Below are 12413 nucleotides of genomic sequence, written 5' to 3' on the forward strand. Positions count from 1 at the left end.
AAATTGTGTCTTTTTCATTAGCAAATCCTATTAGCACTTCAGGGAAAACAGTGGGTGCCAATCATCTTTAATTGTCACCTGCTTAGAAACAGAGACAGTGCCAAAGGGCAGTGTGGTCTGCCCAGTGGCTTACTGGCAGAATTGAACCTCCAGAGAGCACTGAATTGTCTGTTTGGAGCTAATCTTCTAGCACTCCATTTAAGCCACATAATTCACACGGAAGAAAAACTTTTGCTGATTGTCAATGGAGTCTACACATTATAAAAATCTACATTTATGTTCATTCACCTTGCAAAATAATGATGATAACAGTAATGATAGCTCTTGAGAAACCATGGGGCAGGTATTTGAGGAAAGGTAAGCAATTAAAGAGGACAACTGGGGCTGCGTAGTCACCTAAACAAAAAGATAAGAATCAAAATGATCATTTATGTAAACAATAACAGAAATAAGAGTGAAAATGGATCCCTGAAATTTATATAAGGCTGAGATTTGTTTTCCCAGTTTCATGAAAATATATCCATGATAAAACTCAATTCTTCTATCTTTTAAATGCAGGGTTTGAGGTTTGATGGCTTGAGGCTTTGATTTAGTTGATCAATCTTGCTCCATGTCTTCCATCTGAATTGTTTTATTACACTCTAAGCTAAAAAAATAAGGCCAAGTCATCCTTGGATGGCATACATAACAGTGTCTGAAGTCACCCTAAAGAGTTCTATTCTCCCAGATCCTTTCTAATCATTCTGAGACACATGGTCAGTAAAGGCCACTTTTCTAGTCATCACATAGCTCTTATCTTGAAGATGTTAGGAACACAAGCTTTGAGGCAGGCATACCTGGATTTGAATCTCAGCTATGCCATTTACTAGTGTGCTCTTGGGTTAGTTTTTCAGTTGTGCTTACCCACAGTTCCTTGAATTGGGAATAAGACCAACGTCATCACACTGTAAAGTTACAATGAGATGATATATGAAATACGCCTGGTCTATGAAAGATACTCAGAAAACGATTGTTTCATTCCTTTGCTATTTCTTTCTCCTAGGTCTTATCACACATTGCTCACATAATGTTATCTTGCTGTTTACCCCTCCTTAGATTATGACCTCCTCAATAGTAAGGATGACAGATAATTCAGTTTTGTATGCTTTGGAGCCCACCACATTGTGCCTTAAACAAAGGAGGCACTTGGAAACTATACATTGAATTTTACTTCTTGTAACTCAGCATATACTCAGCAATTTAATGAAATAAAACCACAGTCAAGATGTCCAGTGATGTTTCTGTTCTCCAATAGACCAGCTGCTTTTATTTTTAGAAGTGCCTTTCTGGATCATTCACTTAGACTGATAGCCTTTTACTTCAAGCAGGCAGTCTTCCCAGGTTTGATGGGGCTATCTGTTTTCACCATTCAGCTGAGACTTTGCTTTTGTCCTGAAATTAATTTGTGACATGCATGTTCAGATAAGTTTTGCAGTGAACAGGAGGAGCCCAGGGGTAAATCGGCCAAACTTTTCTATTTTGTCAGCTGAACATCCATTAGCCGCAATTTACAGTACAGCTGACTATATATGTACCTGATACTTGTGTTTTTTGTTGTTTGTGGTGGTGGTGTGTGCTTTTTTTTTTTTTTTTTTGCTTTTTTTTCGGGTAGCACCTGCGGCTTATGGAGGGACCTAATTAGAGCTATAGCTGCCGGCCTACACCACAGCCACAGCAACACAGGGATCCGAGCTGCATCTGCAACCTATACCACAGCTCATGGAAACGCCAGATCCTTAACCCACTGAGCAAGGCCAGAAATGGAACACCACATCCCCATGGATACCAGTTGGATTTGTTACCACTGAGCCACAACAGGAATTCCCTATACATGATACATTATTAATAACTCATAAGAATTTTAGTGAGCCCTAAATGTGTTCAAAATGCTTTGATCCAAGGAAATTTATTTTGTCAAGTTCTCCACAGATAAAGTAAACGGCAATTATACAAATATTTTAAAGAGGCAAATTCAAATCAGTCACATGGGGCCATGCCTTGAACATTTTACTCTGGGAAAAAATTGTAAATAAATTAATGGTCTTGAATATTTATGAATTAAGTGCAATTTTTCTTCCCTTCATCTTTCTGTTTGGCCTTAGAGAACCTCAGTCTTCTCATCTCACAAGGCTGTTTTAGGGGTAAAATGATGTAAGTGTACACAGTGCCCAACACAGTGCCTCCTACACAGTACAGGCTGGAGCTGGGGCAGCTGGGCAGCTGACCTTGTCATTCGAGACACCACCTAAGTCTGAGCTCCCCCTTTCAGGAGAGATGAGAGTTCTCAATGGCAATCCTGTCAGGAGTGTCCCAAACCCCTTCTCTCTGAGCCCACAGGCATTCCAAGGATCCTTGAGTCCAAATACTGTAAGAATTCTGGCCACAGTAAATTTCATCAAGAATAATACATTGAAACAAACAAATAGAAATATCACCTTGAAAAGGAAAGCAAGGAAGCAATTACCATAGGTGGCAGGGTGGGGAGTATTTCTGGAAGTGGGCAGTATTCTGGATCTGGGTAGTGGCTGCATGGTTTAACTTTATAATAATTAAGCTATACATTATTATTTTATACACTTTTTCTTTCGTCTTTTTTTTGTTGTTTAGGGCCACACCCTGCGGCATATGGAGTTTCCCAGACTAGGGGTCCAATTGGAGCTGTAGTCGCCGGCCTATGTTACAGCCACAGCAATGCGAGATCCAAGCCGTGTCTGCAACCTACACCACAACTCACAGCAATGCTGGATCCTTAACCGACTAAGCAAGGCCAGGGATTGAACCCGAATCCTCATAGATAGTAGTTTCCGCTGAACCATGAGGGAAACTCCTATTTTATACACTTTTGATGTGTGTTATATTTCACGGTAAAAAAGGCTCAAAATGAGTTCGGGTGCATGTATGTGTGTGAGTCTCAAACAAAGAATATACACATTCTTGGATTTTTGGTGTTTCATATCAATGCCTTCAAACAGGTGGTACACTACTAACCAAACAGAACTTCTTCTATTGATTCCGAATATATTAAAAGACTTGTTTGAGGTCACATTCTTTTCCAAGGCTAGTTCCTGGAAGAGTCTGGTGCTTAGGAATAAGCTGTCCTAAGATGCTTAGTGTTCTTCGCATTTCTCCAAACTTTCTTCCAAACCAAGACAAGTACACCATATTAATATTATGCAAATTAATAAAATATTAGATAAATTTTAAAATTATAAAATATTTCAAACATATAAGCAAGTATTGAGAATAATTTAAGGAAAACCTCTATATAAAATCTTATTTGAAAAAAATCTTGGGAGTTCCCGTCGTGGCACAGGGAAATGAATATGACTAGTATTCATGATGATGTGGGTTCGATCCCTGGCCTCGCTCAGTGGGTTAAGGATCCAGCCCTGCTGTGAGCAGTGGTGTGGGCTGCAGATGCAGCTCGGATCCCATGTTCTTGTGGCTGTGGCAAAGGCCAGCATCTATAGCTCCTATTCAACCCCTAGCCTGGAAACTTCCACATGTCGTGGGTGCAGCCCTTTAAAAAAAAAAGAAAAAGAAAAAAAAAATCTTATTTGCCTAATTTGCTTCAAACTTTTCAAAAATCATGACACATTACAAATATATCTTAGACCCACAGTGTACCTCTCGCAGCTGCCATTTTTTCTCTTCCTAAATTCCCATTTCGATGAAATTAAAAAATAATTTTCCATACACATATATGCACCTATATACATCCACAAATAATATATAGTATTCTTTTGGAGATTAAAAACTTCATTTAAATTGTACCATATTAGAATGTTCTGCAATTTTTTGTTTTCTTTTGGCTTAAAATTATATTTTTTATATTGACCTATGCTAACAGATGTAGTTGCTGGGTAGTATTCTTTGTGGGAATATACCACAATTTTTTAAAGTTATTCACACTCCCATAAAGAACACTTAGGTTATACTGATATTCTTTCTCCTGAGAACATTCTTAGAGAACATGGATTGGCAAAGTATAACCCAAACCCAGCCCACCACCTATTTTTGTATGGCCCATGAGCTAAAAATGTTTTCACATTTTTAAAAAAAGTATGGGTTTATTATTATTATTTAGCTGCACCTGTGGCATACAGAAGTTCTTGTGCCAGGGATTGAACCTGCACCACAGCAATGGCCCAAGCCATAGCAGTAACAACACCAGAGCTTCAACCCACTGAGCCATCAGGGAACTCCAATTTTTACATTTTTTAATAGTTTAAAAAAATCGAAGAGCAATATTTTTTAACACATAAAAATTGCATAAAATTCAAATCTGTGTCCATAAAGTTTATTTGGAAAATAATGCCCATTAATTTATATGTAATCTAAAGCACATACAGAATAGTTAAGTAGATGTGATGGAGATTGTGTAGTCCACAAAGTCTAAAATATTTATTATCTGGAGCTTAATAGAAAAAAATTTGCTGATTCCTTTTATAGAGGTTTTATGTATATGAAAGTTTTTCCAGGAAATCTTTCCAGAATTTGAATTAAGAGTTCATAGAGTGTTAGATTTTCCAGTCTTAACAGATACAGATAATTTGGCTTCTAGATAATTATTCCAGTTTACATAACCATAAACAATTTGTAAGAATTTCCACTGATTTCCTCACTTGACATTACTGTACTCTTAAGTTTTTGTCAATGTGATTGGTATAAAAGGTATATCTCATTATGCTTTTTATTTGCATTTCCATAATTACTTAGGAGGATAACCATGTTATGACAGATACTGTGAATTGCTTATTTACAAACTTTTCTCATTTTTTTGTTGAGTTGTTTATTGCTTTTCAGGAATTCGTTATGTATTCTCAAAACTAATTTTTTCTAGGTTGTGTTGGTTACTAACATATTCTCCTATCTTTCTGAGTCTGTCTTTTAACCTTATTAGTAATGTCTTACATGTATACAAATATATACTTTAACATAATTAAATTTGTCAGTTTTTCTTTATGGATTGTGTAGTATTTTTTCTTAATCTACAACTCCTTCCTTACTCTCTGGTTTTCCCTATATTCTTCCCTAAAGCTATAACAATAATCTCTTATATTTTCTCCTAAAACAAAATAATAAAACATTTGAGAAGTGAAAACAAGAACTTACCTAAGTAGCCAAGTCAAGATGAACAGATGATAGTTACTAACTTTAGCCAACTCTACAAGTTCCATGAAGACTCTGGTATAATTCTGGCAGTAAAAGAGGCCATTTCGAGAAAGTGAAAATAAGGTAATATTAAGGTTTTTAACTAGAGAAACTTGAGCATGTTTATAGACTGATGGGAAAGAGTAGAGCAGAGACCAAAGATTTGGGAGTGAGGAGGAATCATGGATGGAGCCAGGTTCCAAAGGAGACCAATGAAGTGGAACACAGATGATGAATGGAAGGTAAAATCTACCCTCCCTCTTATTGCAGTCACACCTTTCCTGCCTGGATTTTTCTGTTCTCCTCTGCCTCTCAAAAAGCTAACCCTTTTTTTTTTTTTTTTTTTTTTTTTTTGGTCTTTTTAGGGCCACACTGGCAGCATACGGAAGTTCCCAGTCTAGGGGTCAAATTGGAGCTGTAGCTGTTGGCCTATGCCACAGTCACAGTAACCCCAGATCTGAGCCGTGTCTGCAAACTATACAACAGCTCACCACAACGCATGACCCTTAACCCACTGAGCGAGGCAGGGATTGAACCTGTGTCCTCATGGCTCCTAGTCAGATTCGTTTCCACTGAGCTATGACAGGATCTCCCAAAAGCTAAACATTCTTAATTAAGACAACACGGTATTGGTACAAAGGGAAGACAAATAGATTGATAAGACCAATAAGAGACATCCATACTTTTACAATTAAAAGTATGCACAAAGGGAGCACTGTAGTCAATGGGGAAAGATAGATCTGTTCAGTAAGCAACACTGGGTCAACTGTGTACTTATGTGGGAAAAAAATCTGGATTTCTGCCATATATCATACATTAAAAAAATCATTTCCATAGACTGCATATCTAAATATGAAAAGATAATAAAGATTATAGACAATAATAACATAAAAGAATATTCTGGTGACTTTTAGACAGGGAAAGTTTTCTTAAATAGGTCACAAAATGTATTGGCTGTTAAGGAGATTGACTACATTAAAATTAGGAATTTATGGACATCAACAAAAGTCACCATTAAGAAAATGAAAAGGCAAGTCACAGAGTAGGAGAGGATATTTGTAACACATGTAACAACAAAGGGCTCATACATAAAGAATTCCTGCAAATCAATAAGAAAAAGAAGACAACCTAATGGAAATTGTACAAAATATATGAATAGGCTCTTTACAGAAGAAGATACACAAATGACCAAGGAATATATGAAAAAGTTGCAATGTCATGGGGCATCAGTGAAACACAAATTAAAACCGTAATAAAATCCTACTACATATTTGCCAGAAGAGCTAACTACAAAAAGACTGACAATACCAGTATTGGCACAGATGTGAAGTATTCTAAATTTCATACAATCCTATTGAGAGTGTAAACTGATGCAATCACTTTCAAAACTTTTCGGCAGTATTTATGAAACCTGAACATCCACATACCTCATGACCTAACAATCTCATGTCTGAACACACACAAGTTATTCATTGCAGCATTGTTTCTGATAACCGAAAATAGAAGCAACTGAAGCCTTCAACAAGAGAATGAATAAATTCATAAAAGAATACATGCACACATACGACTACCACAACATGGTTGAATCACACAAATATGACATTGAGCAAAAGATGCCAGACACAAAAGAATCTGTTCTGTTCCATTTTTATGAAGTTCTAAACTGGAAAAACTTGCCTATTACATTGGAAATCAGGATAGCCATCACCTTTGAAGAAGGGGTATACAAAAGGTAGGCACAAAGATGCGCTTTCAGAGTTGCAATATCCAATTTCTTTACCTGGGTGATAGACTAGCGTATTCATTCTTCAATAATTCATCAAGCCACATACTTTTGACTTGTGCACTTTCCTATATATGCAATAAAAAATGTTCATCATGAAAAACAAAAACTAGCTATTTTACCACGAACAATCCATACATTTTGTACTTTTCTATTTATTGCTCACACTTTTGATCGCTTCTGGATGCATCTTGTTTTCCTCATTAGAAGTAGGAGATTAGAAGCTGTGTGTCACCTATTTTTTGGTTTCCTGAAGGTCTTTGCATATAGTAGGCATTTAATAAATATTTGCTGAATTAAAATGGAAAATAACATATTAGCACCTTCTCTGGGAAGTTTTAGGCAAACATGTCATCAAGCAATTACTACTGATTTCACCCTTCTTCACCAACTGCTCTTCCTTTTATAATATCCTAACATGAGATAAACATTCACAAATGCTAAGCAGTCCAACACTGTTGTTTTGGAAATATAACTACTTATGAACACATTTCTTTTAATTTTGAAAAAAATTTTTCTTGGAGTTCCTGTCATGGTGCAGTGGTTAACAAATCCGACTAGGAACCATGAGGTTGCGGGTTTGATCCCTGGCCTCGCTCAGTGGGTTGATGATCCGGCGTTGCCGTGAGCTGTGGTATAGGTTGCAGACGTGGCTCTGATCCCGCGTTGTTGTGGCTCTGGCGTAGGCCAGTGGCTACAGCTCCAATTGGACCCTTGGCCTGGGAACTCCATATGCCATGGGAGCAGCCCAATAAATGGCAAAAAAGACACACACACACACACAAATTTCTCAGTCCTAGCCTATAAGTGTGTGATATATGGATATAATTTGCCCATGTACAGAATTCAGAGGCAGCGGCAAGTAACTTCTTTTTAATTACCAGCATATTAAATCAATCTTCAAATGCCCTACTGAGGAGACATAGTGACTGTTCACTAGAATAAATAACATTTATCCTTCATTTCAAAAGATGTTTCTATCTATACAGCAGCAAAGGGTTATCTGTTTTAAGCTATTTTTTTTTTTAAAGGTGAAAGTTTGATGGATCCACCTACTCTTTTGTGCATAGTGCCATGTTTGTCATCTGTTACATGCATTTGCAGCCAATCTGATCAAGGGTAGGAGTAGGCTTTGTGACTCTCAGGCCATGGATAAAAACGAAGACTCTGAAAAAAAAAAAAAATCTGTTTGGCCTCAAAAACCACTTGCTCTAATCAACTGGCCAAATCAGGCTTTGTTAACCACCCAAGAATTTTTTTTTTCTTGCACAATCTGGGTTTCTAAGAGTTCTTTCACATTTTCTGAAGTCTGGGTTAGGTGTCCTTTTCTGAGCTCTCACATTCCCAGGCAAACTACCTGCATAGCTCTTATAACATTGAGCTTTAATTATCTCTCTACTGATCTGTCTCCCACTTTAGGTCCTAGGAACCTTGGGGGAACATGTCTTATTTCTTTTCCCTCTCCGGTTCCTAGAAGAGTACCCGGAACAAAGTTGACACTTAAGAGAATTACATATTTGAATGAAAGAATTAATTGCAAATGTGATCTGTTACATACATTCCTGACTTAAATAAGGCTCCACTGTTACTATTTAGCCATGCCTGGAGGTTAACTATTAACTCACAAACCTGAATCTGTGGTGAGAAGCACAATTAAACTGGACATCTTGGAAGCAAAACATGAGGAAGTATTGACTGTTACTCATATAAGATTAGACTTCTGTTTCTGGCCATATGGAAACCAGATACCCTGAGGAATTCTCCCAGTGCACAGTGTGCACAAACACAGATGGACAAATATTATTTAAAAGTCTCTGTACTTGCAGAGCTCTTGCAAGAAATTACCTCCAGATAATGAGCACTGGGAGATGATAGCTGTGTGAAGCATCTGACAGTACCTCAGTACCTCGTGGTGTAGTTTTGGGTTAAAACTGATTACAAGCAAGAGACAGGAGATAAAACTGAGGAATATTTAAAATGGCAAATCAAAATAAGATACTGGCGTAAAGCTGAGACTCTGAAAGTTGTCACTCTAATGGAAGCATGAACTTAAACAAAACTTCACCACATAGAGGAAAAAAGTTAAGAAATATGACAGTCTCACCCTTGTGTCTAAATAGAGTTGGAAAAATGTTCTCTTGAGATTTCCTAATCACAAGTCTGCCTTCATTTGGGATACAGGCAATAATTTATATTAAATAAACTGAAAGTTTAGTTTTAAGTGATGCCAGAATGCAGTGGCTATGTTTTAAAACACAAGAGAGTATTAAGAGTGTATCCAAGGAACCAGAGACTATCAGAAATGATCATGCAGATCTGGAAAAACTTCAAGGATGACATCTAAAAATGAAAAGATAAGAAACTCAATGATCACCAAAGAGGGTGATCTTTTAAATGATCCCCCAAGACTGTTTAGATACCTCTTGACCAGAAAAGGAAAGACTGTCTGAACTCTCCTATTTCATGCTAAACCTCTGATGGTACAGGGGAAGACAAATTAAATATTAGTTGGGGGTGGGAGTGGGGTGGGAAAGGCCTAAATGTCAGCATCCTATTAACAATGGAAGGCAATGCAAGGTATGAAATTACAGTTCTTATTGAAAGCATACCCCCATTGCTCATTTTCTTTTGAATATTGTATCCAATCTCAGAAATTCAAGTTTCAGGTGCTACAGTATTGACTTTGCAGTTGAATCCTTCCAATTTGATCAAAACTGGAGCAATGTCAGCCTGGCAGACTTACTTATCACTTCCTGGTGCAGCAAGAACTCTAGCACTATGGACTTCTTCAAAGGACCGACTGACAGTCACCTCTACCCAACAACAAATCAAATGACTAATAAGGAAATGAGACTGTAAAAGAACATGGGCTTTGAAGTCAGAAAAAAAGCAGGGTTCAAATCCACAATTAAGCTTGCAGGGGCTTGAGAAAATTACATTTAATATATCTGTATCTCATATTACAAAGCCACAGAAATCAAGACAGTGTGGTACTGGTACCAAAACAGACATACAGACCAAAGAAACACAATAGAGGACCCAAAAATAAACCCAGACATCTATAGTCAATTACTCTTTGACAAAGGAGGCAAGAATATAAAATGGGAAAAAAAGACAGTCTTTTCAGCAAGTGGTGCTGGGAAAAATGGACAGCTGCATGTAAATCAATGAAACTGGAACACACCCTCACACCATGCACAAAAATAAACTCAAAATGGCTTAAAGACTTAAATATAAGACAAGACTCCATCAAACTCCTGGAAGAGAATACAGGCAAAACATTCTCTGACATCAACCTTACAAATGTTTTCTCAGGTCAGTCTCCCGAGGCAAAAGAAATAAAAGCAAAAATAAACAAATGGGACCCAATCAAACTGACAAGCTTTTGCACAGCAAAGGAAACCATTAAAAAACCCCAAAAAGGCAGCCTACAGAATGGGAGAAAATAGTTTCAATGATGAAACTGACAGGGCTTAATCTCTAAAATATACAAACAACTTATACAGCTCAACAGCAAAAAAGCCAACAACTCAATGGAAAAATGGGCAAAAGACCCAATAGACAATTCCCCAAAGAAGATATACAGATGGCCAAAAAGCACATGAAAAAATGCTCAACATTACTGATTATTAGAGAAATGCAAATCAAAACTACCACAAGATACCACCTTGCACCAGTCAGAATGGCCGTCATTAATAAGTCCACAAATAACAAGTGCCAGAGGGGATGTGAAGAAAAGGGAACCCCCCTGCACTGTTGGTGGGAATGTAGGCTGGTACAACCACTATGGAGAACAGTATGGAGGTACCTTAGAAAATGATGCATAAAACTACCATATGACCCAGCAATCCCACTCTTGGGCATATACCCGGACAAAACTTTCCTTGAAAAGGACACATGCACCCGCATGTTCATTGCAGCACTATTCACAATAGCCAAGACATGGAAATAACCTAAATGTCCTTTGACACATGATTGGATTAAGAAGATGTGATATGTATACATAATGGAATACTACTCAGCCATAAAAAAGAACAAAATAATGTCATTTGCAGCAACATGGATGGAACTAGAGACTCTCATCCTGAATGAAGTAAGTCAGAAAGAGAAAGACAAATACCATATGATACCACTTATATCTGGGATCTAATATACAGGACAAATGAACTTTTCACAGAAAAGAAAATCATGGACATGGACAACAGACTTGTGGTTGCCAAGGGGGAGGGAGTGGGGGTGGACTAGGAATTTGGGGTTAATAGATGCATGCTATTATTGCCTTTGGCATGTATAAGCAATGAGATCCTGATGTATAGCACTGAGAACTATGTCTAGTCACTTATGATGAAGGATGATAATGTGACAAAAAGGAATGTATGTATGTATGTGTGACGAGGTCACTTTGCTGTACAGTAGAAAATTGACAGAACACTGTAAACCAGCTATAATGGAAAAAATAAAAATTAAAAATAAAAAATATATATATGCATCTCAGTTTCCTCATTGCAAAATAAAAATTGTATTAGTCATAGAATTACTAAGCCCAGTACAAAAAATGTTTATAGACAAAGTATTTATTGTAGAGCCTCTAACTGCTCTACATAATGGAGGTCTTGTCCCTGTTCCTACTCAGTGTTGGGGATAACATGTTTCTAAGTGGATATAATTCACACACGATGAAAATGCTTCTAGAAACTGGCTTAGGAAGCTCTAAATATTACATATTTAATAACCTTATTGTTTGGTCCAAAGGATTCCGTTTCAAGAAATTTTGCATTTTTGATTATCATACTTTCCAGGGAGCTGGTTACCATTTCTTTGGTCTGTTAGTATTATAAAAGGGAAAGGTCCTGCCTTTGAAACGAATGTAGAAGAACACATATCACTGATCAGATATCAGTGAAGTGGCTGACTGCACACCCCAAGATGCTGCCCAACTGGTGTCCTCTTCCTGTGTATAAGTATATGGAAAGAAACTTTTGTGGACTGGCTTAATACATGTAAAGATATATTCCCCCAATGGGGATATGTATTTTCCATCCAAACAATCAACTTCCAATAAGTAGTTCATATAAGACAAATTAACCTTTGAATACATATTAGTATCAAACTATATTTAGAGTCTAGAATTTCTAGGCTCATAACTCTCAACATCCGTGTTTTTTTAAAACTGTAGAACCATACCTATTACTGGGCTTTGAAATCACTTGCTCAGGAGGATTCCACCTATGATTAGATAGTTATGATCAATACTAAAAATATATACAGAGAAAATATTTGAAAGCATTATATATATAGTAAGGAAAAGTACTGTTTGGGAAACTTGTATCTGTGTTCTATGTGTGAGTGTATATGTATATGTACACACAGTGGGTCATGATGTCAAAAATATTTCCTCCTCTGGGTTTCTAGGTAAAAATGAGAACTGCAAGGTGCT

Source organism: Sus scrofa, chromosome 7 (genome assembly GCF_054392235.1).
Source record: "Sus scrofa isolate SSC_HxYL_T2T_F1_AM1 chromosome 7, Sscrofa_HxYL_maternal_Yorkshire_Landrace_v2.0, whole genome shotgun sequence".
NCBI lineage: Eukaryota > Metazoa > Chordata > Mammalia > Artiodactyla > Suidae > Sus > Sus scrofa.